Source organism: Emys orbicularis, chromosome 5, assembly GCF_028017835.1.
Source record: "Emys orbicularis isolate rEmyOrb1 chromosome 5, rEmyOrb1.hap1, whole genome shotgun sequence".
In the NCBI taxonomy this organism is placed as follows: Eukaryota; Metazoa; Chordata; order Testudines; family Emydidae; genus Emys; species Emys orbicularis.
In genome coordinates this window covers 102,736,553-102,749,502 of record NC_088687.1, presented here as the reverse complement: position 1 = coordinate 102,749,502, position 12,950 = coordinate 102,736,553, and positions in this window count along the sequence as shown.

Sequence of the window (12,950 nt, the reverse complement as noted above, 5' to 3'; positions counted from 1 at the left end):
ATGGGAGAGCACTCCCACCACCATCCCCACAGGTTTTCAGAGGGTTGGGGTTCTGTGGGTTTGAGGCATGAAGAGGAGAGCATCGAGCAACAGATTACTTTCCTCTGCCTCATACCGTGTATACGGGCAGGTTTTCTGCACAGAAATCTGTCTGAGTTAATAAGTCAACAATAGAGTAGCCTATGCAGGTGGTATGTTGCCAGGGAATCTGAACTAGTAGAGAGACACATGGAGCCATCCAGAATTCTATGCAAACTGGCTTCAGATCAATAGAACACAGGGTGTTGGCACTGTGGCTTACCAGGATCCCTGGGGTTCATAGGGGATTGGATCCCATTGAATTCTAAACCCTTCCTTTTTGGAAGAAATGTTTTTGAAGTTTTCCTGCACTTTCCCCTTGAGTTTCTCCAAAGCAAAGAGCATCTAGTCCTCTACTCATTGTATAGCTGTACTCCTTTAAGACCTAAAACTCTGATCCTACCAGAGTATGACTACATGTAGTCTATTGAAAACCAAGCAAGGTATGTGAGAACATTTAAATAGTAGGGTTTAAACCTTATACTTAACCAATACACTAGAAACCATTTAATGAGAATGTGAAGCAGTGGGTAAACAAAGCAACTCTCCCCCTTCAAGCTACCAATTGAACAACTACATCTGCACTAGTTATAGGTGACAAATGGGCTTATATATTCATTACAGAGTTCAATGAACTAATTTACAATATATCAATATGGTGAATGATCTACAGAGAAAAACTAATTGTATATTGAGTAGAACAAATATTTGAATATTATATAAGTCATAGGGTATAAGATTCTGTGACGTGATTCATATCTGCGGCAAGTGGATATTTACTAGAGAAAATCTCTAAGTTAGGTAGTTGATAACATGAGGGCTTGGGTATATTTTCCAAAACCCAGCCTCTTTATAATCTCTAATTTCATAGCAGTTTGGGAGAATATGTTTTACAAAAATTGAGTAACAGTTGATAAATGTCAAATTACCCATAATGAAGAACACAAGAATGGCCATACTGGGTCAGACAAAAGGTCCATCTAGCCCAGTATCCTGTCTTCTTCCAACAGTGGCCAAAGCCAGGTGCTTCAGAGGAATGAACAGAACAGGTAATCATCAAGTGATTCATTAATCTATCCCCTGTCACCCATTCCCAGCTTCTGGCTAACAGCCATTGATGGACCTATCCTCCATGAATTTATCTAGTTCTTTTTTTAATGCTGTTATAGTCTTGGCCTTCACAACATCCTCTGGCAAAGAGTGCCACAGGTTGACTGCATTGCATGAAGAAATACTTCCTTTTGTCTGTTTTAAGCCCTGCTGCCTATTAAATTTCATTTGGTGTCCCCTAGTTCTTGAGTTATGAAATTAAAATACACCATGTGGATCAGAGTTGCATTTGAGGTTTCAATATCTTCATTGTGGTTTATTTTATAGTATTTCCATCAAAAAGTCTCATTTACCTAACCTGAATCCAAGATTTTTAATATAAAACTTTGGCCCCTATTATTTAGAATACATCACTAAAGTTAATACATTTACATAGTAACTGTCATCTCAAAGATCTTTACAAATTTAAACAGATGTGTCAACTTTATGTAAGGATCACATCACCAAACATTGTAATGTAGCCACCTCTGAGGTGAGATACAGGAGTGCAGCAACATTTCACAATAGCATAGAAAGGAAGTGAAGAGGAATACTGTCACATATCAAACCTGTAAGGGGAATTGAGATAGGTAGAATGTAGTTTCCTAAATTACCTTTGCAAAATATACCATGGAAACCTTAGTGACTAAAAGTATTCATGACCATAATTTGGCATCTCATGAAGGTAACATTTATAAATTAAGACTTATAGGAACTGACACAGAATGTGTGTGTATATTCACACATACCCACTCTGGATAGTGTGTGTGTGTGTATCCCCCAACATCTTCTGAAATTTGGGATGAAGGGATAATGGGAATCTTCAGCTGTCCCTTCTCTGACAATCACATCACTCTGTCCCACTCATCCACTGTGCCTAGGATTCATATCTATCTCATTTTGCATATTCTTTGCAACTGAATCCCAATTTAGATAGTTTTCAAAGAAGTCAAACTCATACATAGGCATAGTTTACAGATTTTTGCACCCCTGCTTCTGAAATTGGCTTTACATATTTACATGATATAAAACCAAGTCAGAGTCTTGTATGAAAGCAGTCATTTTAAATTCATAATGCTGCCAAACACATTACTCTTTTAAAAAATGTTATGCATAAACTTAATTTGTTGAATTTCCCTTTACTCATTTTTGAATACACACAATACAATAGTTTGTTTAAAAACCAACAATGTGATTGTTATAAAACTACTTGCATTTATTTCCATATTACCTTCCTTGAACAATTTGTCCATCTAGTTCAGTTAATGATTTCAGCCGTTTCCACAGAAATATGCTCCGCCAGCATTGACCCATCAGACCTCTTCCTCCTTCTTCCTCCTCTCAGCTGGTAATCAGCCAATCTGCTTTCTTTTTCAGGTTTTTGGTCATGAAGAAAGGACCATTGTTATGACATTTTAAAAGAATCATGTAGAACAGTAATAAATGTTTATGTTTGAAAATATAACATGCTGGAAAACCATGATTCTGGGAATCACAGCAGAGAGCCAAATTTTTAACAGTTGAACAGTTCAAAACAGTCTGTCACAAATAGCAGCCAATATTATATATATTATAAATAAATCTACTGTGCTGCAGTTGACTATATTTAGGGTCTTTATCAGCTGTCCATCATTGTAGTATCCAAGCACTAGCAGCTGCACCTACTCTGATCTCAGAGGCCTATGACATTCTTTATAAACACACACATTAACAAGTTTCTCAGTCATGAACAGAAAAATGAAATGTTAACTTTGTACTTAAGGAACATTTACTTTCTTTTCCATTCTTGTCTGGTTCTAGTGACAAGAATACAATTTGACATATCATTTAGGCTTTCATTGTCATTATCTGAAAAGGAAGCTGTTTCTACACCACATACATCTATAGTTGATGTGTTGAAGTTTGACATGACATTCTTCTTTTATCACAGCTTGTTAAAGGCCCAGTGCTATATTTCCAACATTTGCTCCTAAATATACTTAGATTTTAATGTTATTCTTTTAACCTTCGGCATTTCAATAATTTGTTGTCAGCAACACACTATCACCTTTTTCATCTAAGCCACTATAAACAAAATTATGATGTAAGCTTGGGACCATTTGTTATCCTTATGATCTAACAAAAAGCTAAGGCAACAGAGCTTTATCCAAAACATAGACAAGTGAATGATTAACTTATCTTTTCTCGTTTATGAATGTAATGACAGAGCAGGAGGTAAGTTTGCTTCAAGTTTAACAGCAGGTATATGATGTTTGCAGTTTTGACTCATGCACAGAAGGAATGCAGCTTTATTATGAGCAGACACCCATATTTCTGTAACAAATACCATATAGCATAGGCATTGTAAGCTTTTTGGCTTGATTTATAAACAGTCAGAATATAATTTGGGGATGTTTAGCTTAATAATAGTCTAGTAAGAGTTTGCATCCAGTTAGGAACTGAAGATCATTCTATAGGTCATTGGAAAAAACAGTTTCTCATAGATATGCAATAAAAACCAGTGGTTGAATCGCTGACATTTGACTTATGTACTATATCAGCCAGACTTATAGATCAAGAGTTCAAGAAGTGGAAAATTGTGTTATATGTCATTGGATAAGTTATCTTCTCTAGATTTGCAATAAAATCTTGGCTTTTCAGATCACCTTGATGTCATGATAATTTAGACATTAATATACACATTCTTCAAATGGATAGCTTCAATATTTAAAAAAAAAAAAAAAAAAAAAAAAAAAAGAGGATTGCCTAAATGGTCTTTGACCTTGCTGATTCTTTCGGTTCTTCATGTTTTATGCAAGAGGGGAAATTAGAAGGGTAAGCATTTTCTCATCTACATGCACTTTGAGGAGGTAGAAAGTTATGAATCTTTTCACAGTTAACATTACTGCTTTGTTCTGCATTTTTCTTTAAATTGTCACTGCTACAGTCAGTTTCTTCAGCTAGTTTTGCTCTCCGCTCAAAACAAAACCAAAAAAAAAAAAAAAACAAACACAACATTAACTTTTGCAATGAGAATTTTACTTCAGAAGTTTCGGTTTAATTTTGCTTCTCTCTCTCACACTCACACAAGGTGCTGGTACACTGTATTGATATGTACCACTTCACTTCAAACCCTGGACTTGGCTGTTGTAGTTGTCATAGGGGATGATACAAGTACACTCTTATTTCTAGATTAACGTATTACTACATTTACAACACGAATAAACCAAATTAATTTAATTTAAAATACATTTTCTTACTTTTTGTGGAGTGTAGAGAGGGTTCATCGGGGCTCATCCCTCTCCGGGGTGGCAGGGAACCACACCACCTCCCTTAGTCCCTGCACTGTCCCCTGGGGAATCAGTCAGGCCACAGGAGTCCTGGCTCAAGCCGTCCAGCAGGGGCTGAGCAAACACAGGTAACAGTTAGCAGTTAACAAGCCCAGGCCCTGGGTCAGGGTGGGGCAGCAAGGAGTTCAAGGCTCAGGCAGGGGCTGAGCAAACACAGGTAAATAGCACACCCAGGCTTCAGACTCCCAGCGGCCTGGGAGGGGGGAGACTGCCACCCACACATTGGGGGAACGCAGGCCCTCCCACTCTACTGTGTCCCAGCCCGGGGCCCTAGCAGCAGCCAAAGGCCCTTTGCTGTGTCAGTGGGGATCCCGTCCTCAACACACTGACATGGGTTCTGGCTGTGTTGCAGCCAGACTCAGGTCGGCTGCCCCTGGGCTACTTCCCAAGTCCCACTCTGGAGGTACCTGGGTCAAGGTGGTGTCCTCAGGGGGGTTGATCACCATTGGATCCTCGGGGTAGCTGGTGAGGGTTAGGCTCAGCGATTTTTCTGGGTAGCTGGCAAAGGGTAGGCTCAGTGACTCTCCCACACACTGGTCCGCGTCGAGTATTGGCTGGTCAGGCCAGTCTCCAGGTCCACCGCTGGTTGCTGGAGTCTCCCCAGCGGGAGCTGGGCCGGAGACATCTGGCTTCGAGTGAGCTCTGGGGTTGGGCTCTTATACTTCCCGTCCAGCCTCTGACAACTGTGGGGGGAAGGCTTGGAGTGCTCTCACTCCACCCATTCTGGTGTCCAGCAGAGCGCGTCCCTCTCTGGGGCGCCGGGGAACCACACCGCCTCTCTACATGGAGTAATGGTGTTATTAGCAATTAAAAGTAGAGATTCTGTATGGCTAAAATACTAAACATTCAGAAGCTAATCAGAGATACCCTAATGGAGCTTTATTGTGAATTGACTTTGAGTTGTATTTTATTCTATAAAAATTATACTAAAACCATCACTGTGATATCTGACTGTATTTTAGAGGTTTGGGGTTTTAAAAACAAAACAGGGGACTTGCATCAGCAAGATAAACTTTCCAAACTCATTTGTTTCAACCACTGGACATAACCAAGAGGGGAAACTCTCACTGCACCAGCCAAGGAGAAGAGAGAGCACTCCATAATAACTACACCAATCCAGGGATATTTTCCCTCTGATCTTAGAGGAGGTAGGGGAGTTGTGGTCCCTCTGCTCTCCTTTACTTTAAACCCATAACATGTCCTCACAACCACAGGGTAGCCCCAAGAGACTGCTATAATTTAGGCAGCCCCCAGGGCTGTCTAAGTTATACCAGGTCCTCTCCAACTCCCAGAGCAGCTCAGGAATGGGGAGGGTGGGTGCTATGATGGCTTAAAGCCACCTTTGATCCCCCTCCTTCTGGGCTCTTAGATGTGCAGCACAGAATCTCACCCACCGTCACATTTGGGATTAGAACTCATGATTTCCTGTCTCCCAATCCTGCATTCACACCACCAGGCAGCAAAGAATGCTCCAGCAGCTGGCCTGGCTGGCATTAAGTGCTGTGGATTCTGGTAGTTAGCAGCTTTCTGTGGAGTTACCGGTCATGAAAATTATAGATAACCAGCACGTCATAAGCCTTTGATAAAACAATCACAGGTCTCACTCGCTCAGTAGAAACTTACTAGAGCTTCACAGCTAAGTTGTTTGAAGACTCCAGCCACACTGGGCATCCTGCAGCCTAGTGCTGAGCAGGACTTTCCCTGCAATTGCAACTCTGGGGTGAGACAGGCTGGGGCCAGGAATTGGAACTAGAGACTGCTCACGTCAAAAGGGGTAATAACTTTTTATATATAAATATAAAAGAGATCGTCCATGGTTTTTCCCGCAAACAAATCCATCCTTATAACTGGAGTGCTGGAGTGAAGTTTCCCTCCTGAAGGCTTTAAGGTTACTCCTGAGTCAACCAAATGGAGCTCCTCAAAAGCAGAGACTGGTAAAGGAATATCATACTTTCATTTGAATTAGTCTCAACAGTTTACACTAAGTAGTCTGAACTACTGTTGGACAGAGTGTATCTGTGACTGCAACCTCTCCCGGCCTCCACTTATGACCCACTGTAGCACAGTACAGCCATGGCTCTGCTTCTGTTTCCTTTTTAGTTCTCCCAGTAGCCCGGTGATGGGCCTATCTTCTTTTAGGGAACCTCTGTCATGTAGCTATCTCAAGTTTAAAAAAAACAAACAAACTGAAAGTGTCTTTCACCCTTATTAGGCTATCCATCCACACCACTTTCTCACAGAGGAGCTGACCCCCTGGACTTTCTCCATGGAGGTTCAGCTCTGACCAAGCCACTGACGCTCAAGGCTTCTTCCTTTGAGTCCTTTCCCCAGTCTGGTTCCTGCTGTCAAACCATCTGCCAGGGAGTTGACCTTTTCTTAGGAACTTCCTACTTCCCTTCCCCCCACCAAATCCATTCAGGACCAGACACAGAAGACAATAGCCCTCCTACACCTCTCCTTCTCAAACAAGGCTCTCCCAGCTCTTTATGGAAATCATCCAGCTCCTCCCCAGCTGGGTCTGATAATTAATCCAGACACCTGATCTCCAGCCAATCAGGATCAGCTTGGAGGTAGCTGATGTCACTGGAGAACTGGCAGTGGACACCCCCAGAACTTACAACATATTTCAGTAACAGCCATATAGTAAAATACACACTAATGATATACATATTTTGACAGAACAAATTGGTTTCAACAGATCATAACCTTTCTTATGATATCTTACATGGCATGTTTTGTATTAAATATATCATCATTATATGATGGGGTGAATACAGGGGTTCCAGAGTGCTGCTTTGAGGTACAGAGTGCCACAGCATGTTATTCCTGTGCTCTACAGATTCCACCACTTTCTAGCGCATTTTTGAATAAATATGCAGGGTTATTTTTAGGTCCTGGCTATTCTAGAGACAGCCTCTCCTCCAGTGCTTTAACTTAGCAGTTGTGATCAACTGGGACATTGAATTGACACATCTTTGATTTGTTCACCTGGGGCTTGGGTCAACTGGTTCTCCATGGAGGAACTTGGTCTCTGACTTTGCTTTCCCCCTTTGATCTGACAGTCCAAATTAGCTGATATTCAGGACACATTGTAAAATCTATCTGCTTGTGTCAAGGCTGATTCCCCACTTTGGCACTTCGAATGCAGAAGGTGGGGGCCCACAAGGATTTTAAAAATTAATACTTGCCACTTCAGGCTTGTATTAAACTCCCAAGATTGCAGCTTTTCTCTGACCTTGGCTTGATAAACACTGCCACCACACAAATGCAAAAAAAAACAATAAATTAAAAAAAAAAAAAAACACCTTTTAAAAACCCAGGAAGACACACTTGGGAATTCCTTCCTGTGGGGCACCCTCAAGCCCTTTCACCCCCCACCTCCCACGGGGAAGAGTTGAGAAAGAAAACAAAGGAAATTAGCTGTTGCCACCAGCTAATTAAACAACATATGCACAAACCTCTTAGGACACCAAAAATTCAATCCTGTTCGTAAAAAAGTAAATTTTATTAAAATCAAAAAGAAAGAAAATACATCTGGAACTTAGGCTTTTGCTAGATTTAAAAAAAAACACTTACAAAAATTAAACGTCAAGAATAACCTTCTTGAGGTCCAGCTTAAAGGTTACAAGCAAAACAAAAGCATTTGGGGTTAGCACAGAGGAGATCCACAAGCCAAAATAAAGAAATAAACCTGATTACATTTATCCAAATTTCAGAGTAGCAGCCGTGTTAGTCTGTATCTGCAAAAAGAACAGGAGTACTTGTGGCACCTTAGAGACTAACAAATTTATTAGAGCATAAGCTTTCGTGGGCTACAACCCACTTCTTATGCATCCAAAGAAGTGGGTTGTAGCCCACAAAAGCTTATGCTCTAATAAATTTGTTAGTCTCTAAGGTGCCACAAGTACTCCTGTTCTATTTATCCAAATGATTCTTCTAGGTATGGAAAATAATTATTCATACCTGGTTCATACCTTACACAGCATTCCTGCTTATAAATTGCTGCTCTATGTCCCTGCAGCCCAGAGAGAACAACAGACAAAGGGAAAGTTTCTTTCCCAATTTTAAAAAGTTCTGCCTTCCTATTGGCTCTCTTGGTCAGGTGCCCACTTCCTTTTCTTTACCTGGGGGACTTTTAACCCTTTACAGGTAAAGCAAGCAGAGAACAGCCACCAAGAGGGACTTTATAGCTAACTGGCTGGTTGGGTGTCCATAAAAGGGAGCTAACTCCCCCCCCCGCCCTTTGTTTATCACAGCTTGTTCAGACTTTTTATTCTGGGGTGGATTGAAGGAGTTCTTTTGTGGCTAGTGAGTTCCTAGTTGAATTACAATAACTAAGGGTTCAGCTGAGTTCAACTAATTGTTTAAGTATGGTTATATAGCTATTGATTGTACAAGAACATGAAGATCACGGTAAGCACATATTTATACAAATTGTATAAACAACTAAACTAAATAAATCAGTCACTGGATACTCTAAAATGGGGAACAACTGAACAACAAAGTAGACATATTGAACCAGTAAGGATTTTCCCCCCCAAAATTTCTGCAAGGCAGCCCATTGACAAAATCCATCATGTATACCATTGATGAATTCTTATCAATGGTAATAACTACAGCTGGTTGGAGGGTGACAAGTCCATTTTGCAACAACTTTTGAGGTTTCCGATTCTGTTTTCATTTTCAAACCGGAATATAAACAAAGCCTTTCAAACATTTTCACAAAACAGAATTATGTTGCAACATTTGTTTATGGATCAAAAAGGTCAGGTTTTTCACTTTGGGTCTCTTTCTGGATCTCAGAAACCTTTCCATCAAAAATGTAGTCAAAATGTATACATCTCTGCACAACATTCTGATGAATTTATAGCATAGGATTCAGAGCCCCTTACCAAGATATTGTTAACTTGAAACAAAATTATCCTTTTCTCCGTAATATTTTTCTGTTACAAGCAATGAGTCTGAATATCTTCTGTTAAATGTTAAACCAGCTGGATATATGGATAAGCATTCAGGTCAGATAGGTCAATATGGGGCTTCAAAAGCCTTCCCGATCCAACATACAGGTGTTTATAATATAAAAATAGAAGCTGCTCATGGAATTCTAGGCAACTATATTGAAGCTCACTGTTTTACACAGGCCCAGTACTCTAGCAGCAATGAAACAGTTTCTAATCAAGGACATTATAAACCCCCACAAAAGGGGGCATAGTAATATGCACATAGAAATCTGTAACTGAGACTGCGTGTAACATTCCAGATTGTTTGCTTGCATTAAAAGTCTGAAGTAGAATGTCTAAAATACTATATGAAAGTATTTTATAAAATTTTAATGGGAAGACGTGCGAACCAAATGATTTATGATCAGAAAGAGCATTCATTATTTGACTTTCTTGTTAAACGTAATGTAGGCATTTTACTGTTTCTCTGGCCTCCAATTTTATCTTGTGCTTTAGGCGCTCATTTAAGAGATTTTGAACTGTAGAAGTTTTAGACTATTTTATTGATTATTTATGTCTTGGTGTGTGTATGACCTTTTCTGTCCTTAACTAGTTGTTTTAATCTATGGTATATATTAGGAATCTCTCATTTTTCTCACTTGATTCAAAGGTTTAGAGACAAATGAAAATATCTGCCTTTTCCATATAGATATTGGCAACATTGTGAATACTCATTAAATATTTAATTTTGAATATTAGTATGTCTGTCTTTTAAAATATTTTAATTTCTGTATTGGATCAAAATACATTGCAAGATGTTCTATTAATTTGTTTTGCTAATTATTGAGTCACGTCATTGCTGGGTTTATTTGGTGGAAGACTTATTATTATTAAAATGGCTAGTCTACTAGATTGTGCTTTAGAGTATCTGTCATAACTATAAAGGGAAGGGTAACAGCCCTCCTGTGTACAATACTATAAAATCCCTCCTGGCCAGAGACACCAAAATCCTTTTACCTGTAAAGGGTTAAGAAGCTCAGGTAACCTGGCTGACACCTGACCCAAAGGACCAATAAGGGGACAAGATACTTTCAAATCTTGGTGGGGGGAAGGCTTTTGTTGGTGCTCTTTGTTTTGGGGGTTGTTCACTCTTGGAACTAAGAGGGACCGGACATCAATCCATGCTCTCCAAATCTTTCTGAACAAGTCTCTCATATTTCAAACTTGTAAGTAACAGCCAGGCAAGGTGTGTTAGGTTTATCTTTGTTTTCTCAACTTGTAAATGTTCCTTTTGCCAGAGGATTTACCTCTGTTTGCTGTAACTTTGAACCTAAGGCTAGAGGGGGTTCCTCTGGGCTCTTTGAATCTGATTACCCTGTAAAGTTATTTTCCATCCTGATTTTACAGAGATGATTTTTACCTTTCTTTCTTTAATTAAAAGCCTTCTTTTTAAGAACCTGATTGATTTTTCCTTGTTTTAAGATCCAAGAGGATTGGATCTGGATTCACCAGGAATTGGTGGGGGGAAACGGGAGGGGGGGAATGATTAATTCCTCCTTGTTTTAAGATCCAAGGGGTTTGGATCGGTGTTCACCAGGGAATTGGTGGAGGAGTCTCTCAAAGCTACCCAGGGAGGGAAAGGTTTTGGGGGGAAGACAGAGTTTCCCAAATGACTCAAACTATTTGGGTGGTGGCAGCAAAAGCAGATCTAAGCTGGTAGTTAAGCTTAGAGGTTTTTATGCAGGTCCCCACATCTGTACCCTAGAGTTCAAAGTGGGGAAGGAACATTGACAGTATCTGAAAAGGAATAAGTGACTTACCAATCCACTTTTAAAAATCAACTATAAAGCAAAAAGGGGGGAGTAGTAAGAGGAATGGGGAGGGGGCGAGAAAAGGAGGGACATCTTGCTTTTTACTGCTTCTTAATGGATAAAGCAGTCTCAAATGTTAGTCCTCTCTTTTTTCTTTGCTGGAGATGCTTGGCAGGATCAGGGTCTAAACAGTTACATCCCACAAGGCTATAACTTGAGCACATAAGTTGAACAGATAGAAAAGGGGATGCTGATTCTACTATTAGTTGCACAATTAATAATTCAAATATTTCAGCTTAACAATCAACGTTTCACAAGTACCTGTACAAATAAAGCTTGAAAATTAAAATAGACACAAAAGGATAATGAACCGGACCAAATCAAAATTCCCTTTCAAATTAAAATGGTATTGTTTTTCCCCACTAATTGCTTAATATTATTCATTACCTTAATCTTGATCACTGTTTTCAAGGCACCATATTAATATTCAAGAGATTCATATACATCAATAATGGCACCATCTGAGATTAAACAGCTCATCCATGCTGCAAAGTATTATGATGGAGCTGGTGAAAAGAAACCCATTGTGACATATAAAGTTTGTTCTGTTTATTTTTGCCCTCCCCCCCATTAGTTTCTTGGAAGAATAGCTTCCAGGAAAGGAAGGAAATTACTTAGAAAATGTGTTGGGATTGCATTCGTCTTGTAAATCTTTAGAAGTGTTGAGCCAAATACACCAGCTATGTCACTTGAGAAGAACACAGGAGACCCAGGTTTAATTCTTGATCCTTTGGCAGATTGCCTGTGTGACGTTGTCTAATTAAAATATAATCATGCAAATCATTATTGCTACCACTGTTATATAATTGAAAAGAATCTTATACAAAGTATAATACATGGCCAGAAAGGATTAAACAGCTTGCAGGCTGAATAACCCACAGCCAACCTTTAAAGTCATGTTAGGAAAATATGTGAATGGTAATTAGGGCCATTCCATGGTAAATAGGCTGGAACTTTGAAGTGCAAACCTGTATTGTTAGAGAATTGGAGGTGATACTTATTGTGTGTACCTTAGATGCTAGCCATGTAAACAGACAGTTCCTGTCTGTCACTATAGCTATGGATTCAGAGATCAAAAGGGAATGTTTAACATTTAGATGAATCTTGGGTGCAATAATGTCATTGTCTATATGTGTCTTTAAAGTTTGTGATAAACTACTTAATGGATGATTTATCTTATGTTAATCCATGTAGTTAATTACTGGTAGGTTTAGGAAACAGAAGGTTACCAAAGCCTACTGTTTATCCAGGACTGTATGGTCAAATGGCTGCTAGAAAATTGTATAAAAGACCCTTGGATCCCAAACCTTTTAATCTCAGATTTGCTTAAGCTTCATCAGGGGAAGTTTGAGTCACAAGACTGAGAGTCAAGTCCTAATTTGGAACACCCTGAATATGATATTGGGCGTTGGACTATAACATATGGACTAAATTCTAAAAGAACTCTTTGCAACTACAAAGCTCACCATCTCTCCTATGAATCTGAAGCTCAAGATTGTACTTATGTCTGTATGTATACTGACCTTTTAACTTATACTCTCTCTCTCATTTCTTTTTTAATAAATCTTAGTTATCTAATAAGAATTGGCTATAAGTGTGTATTTGGGAAAGGTCTGGAATATTGATTAATCTGCGAGGTAATG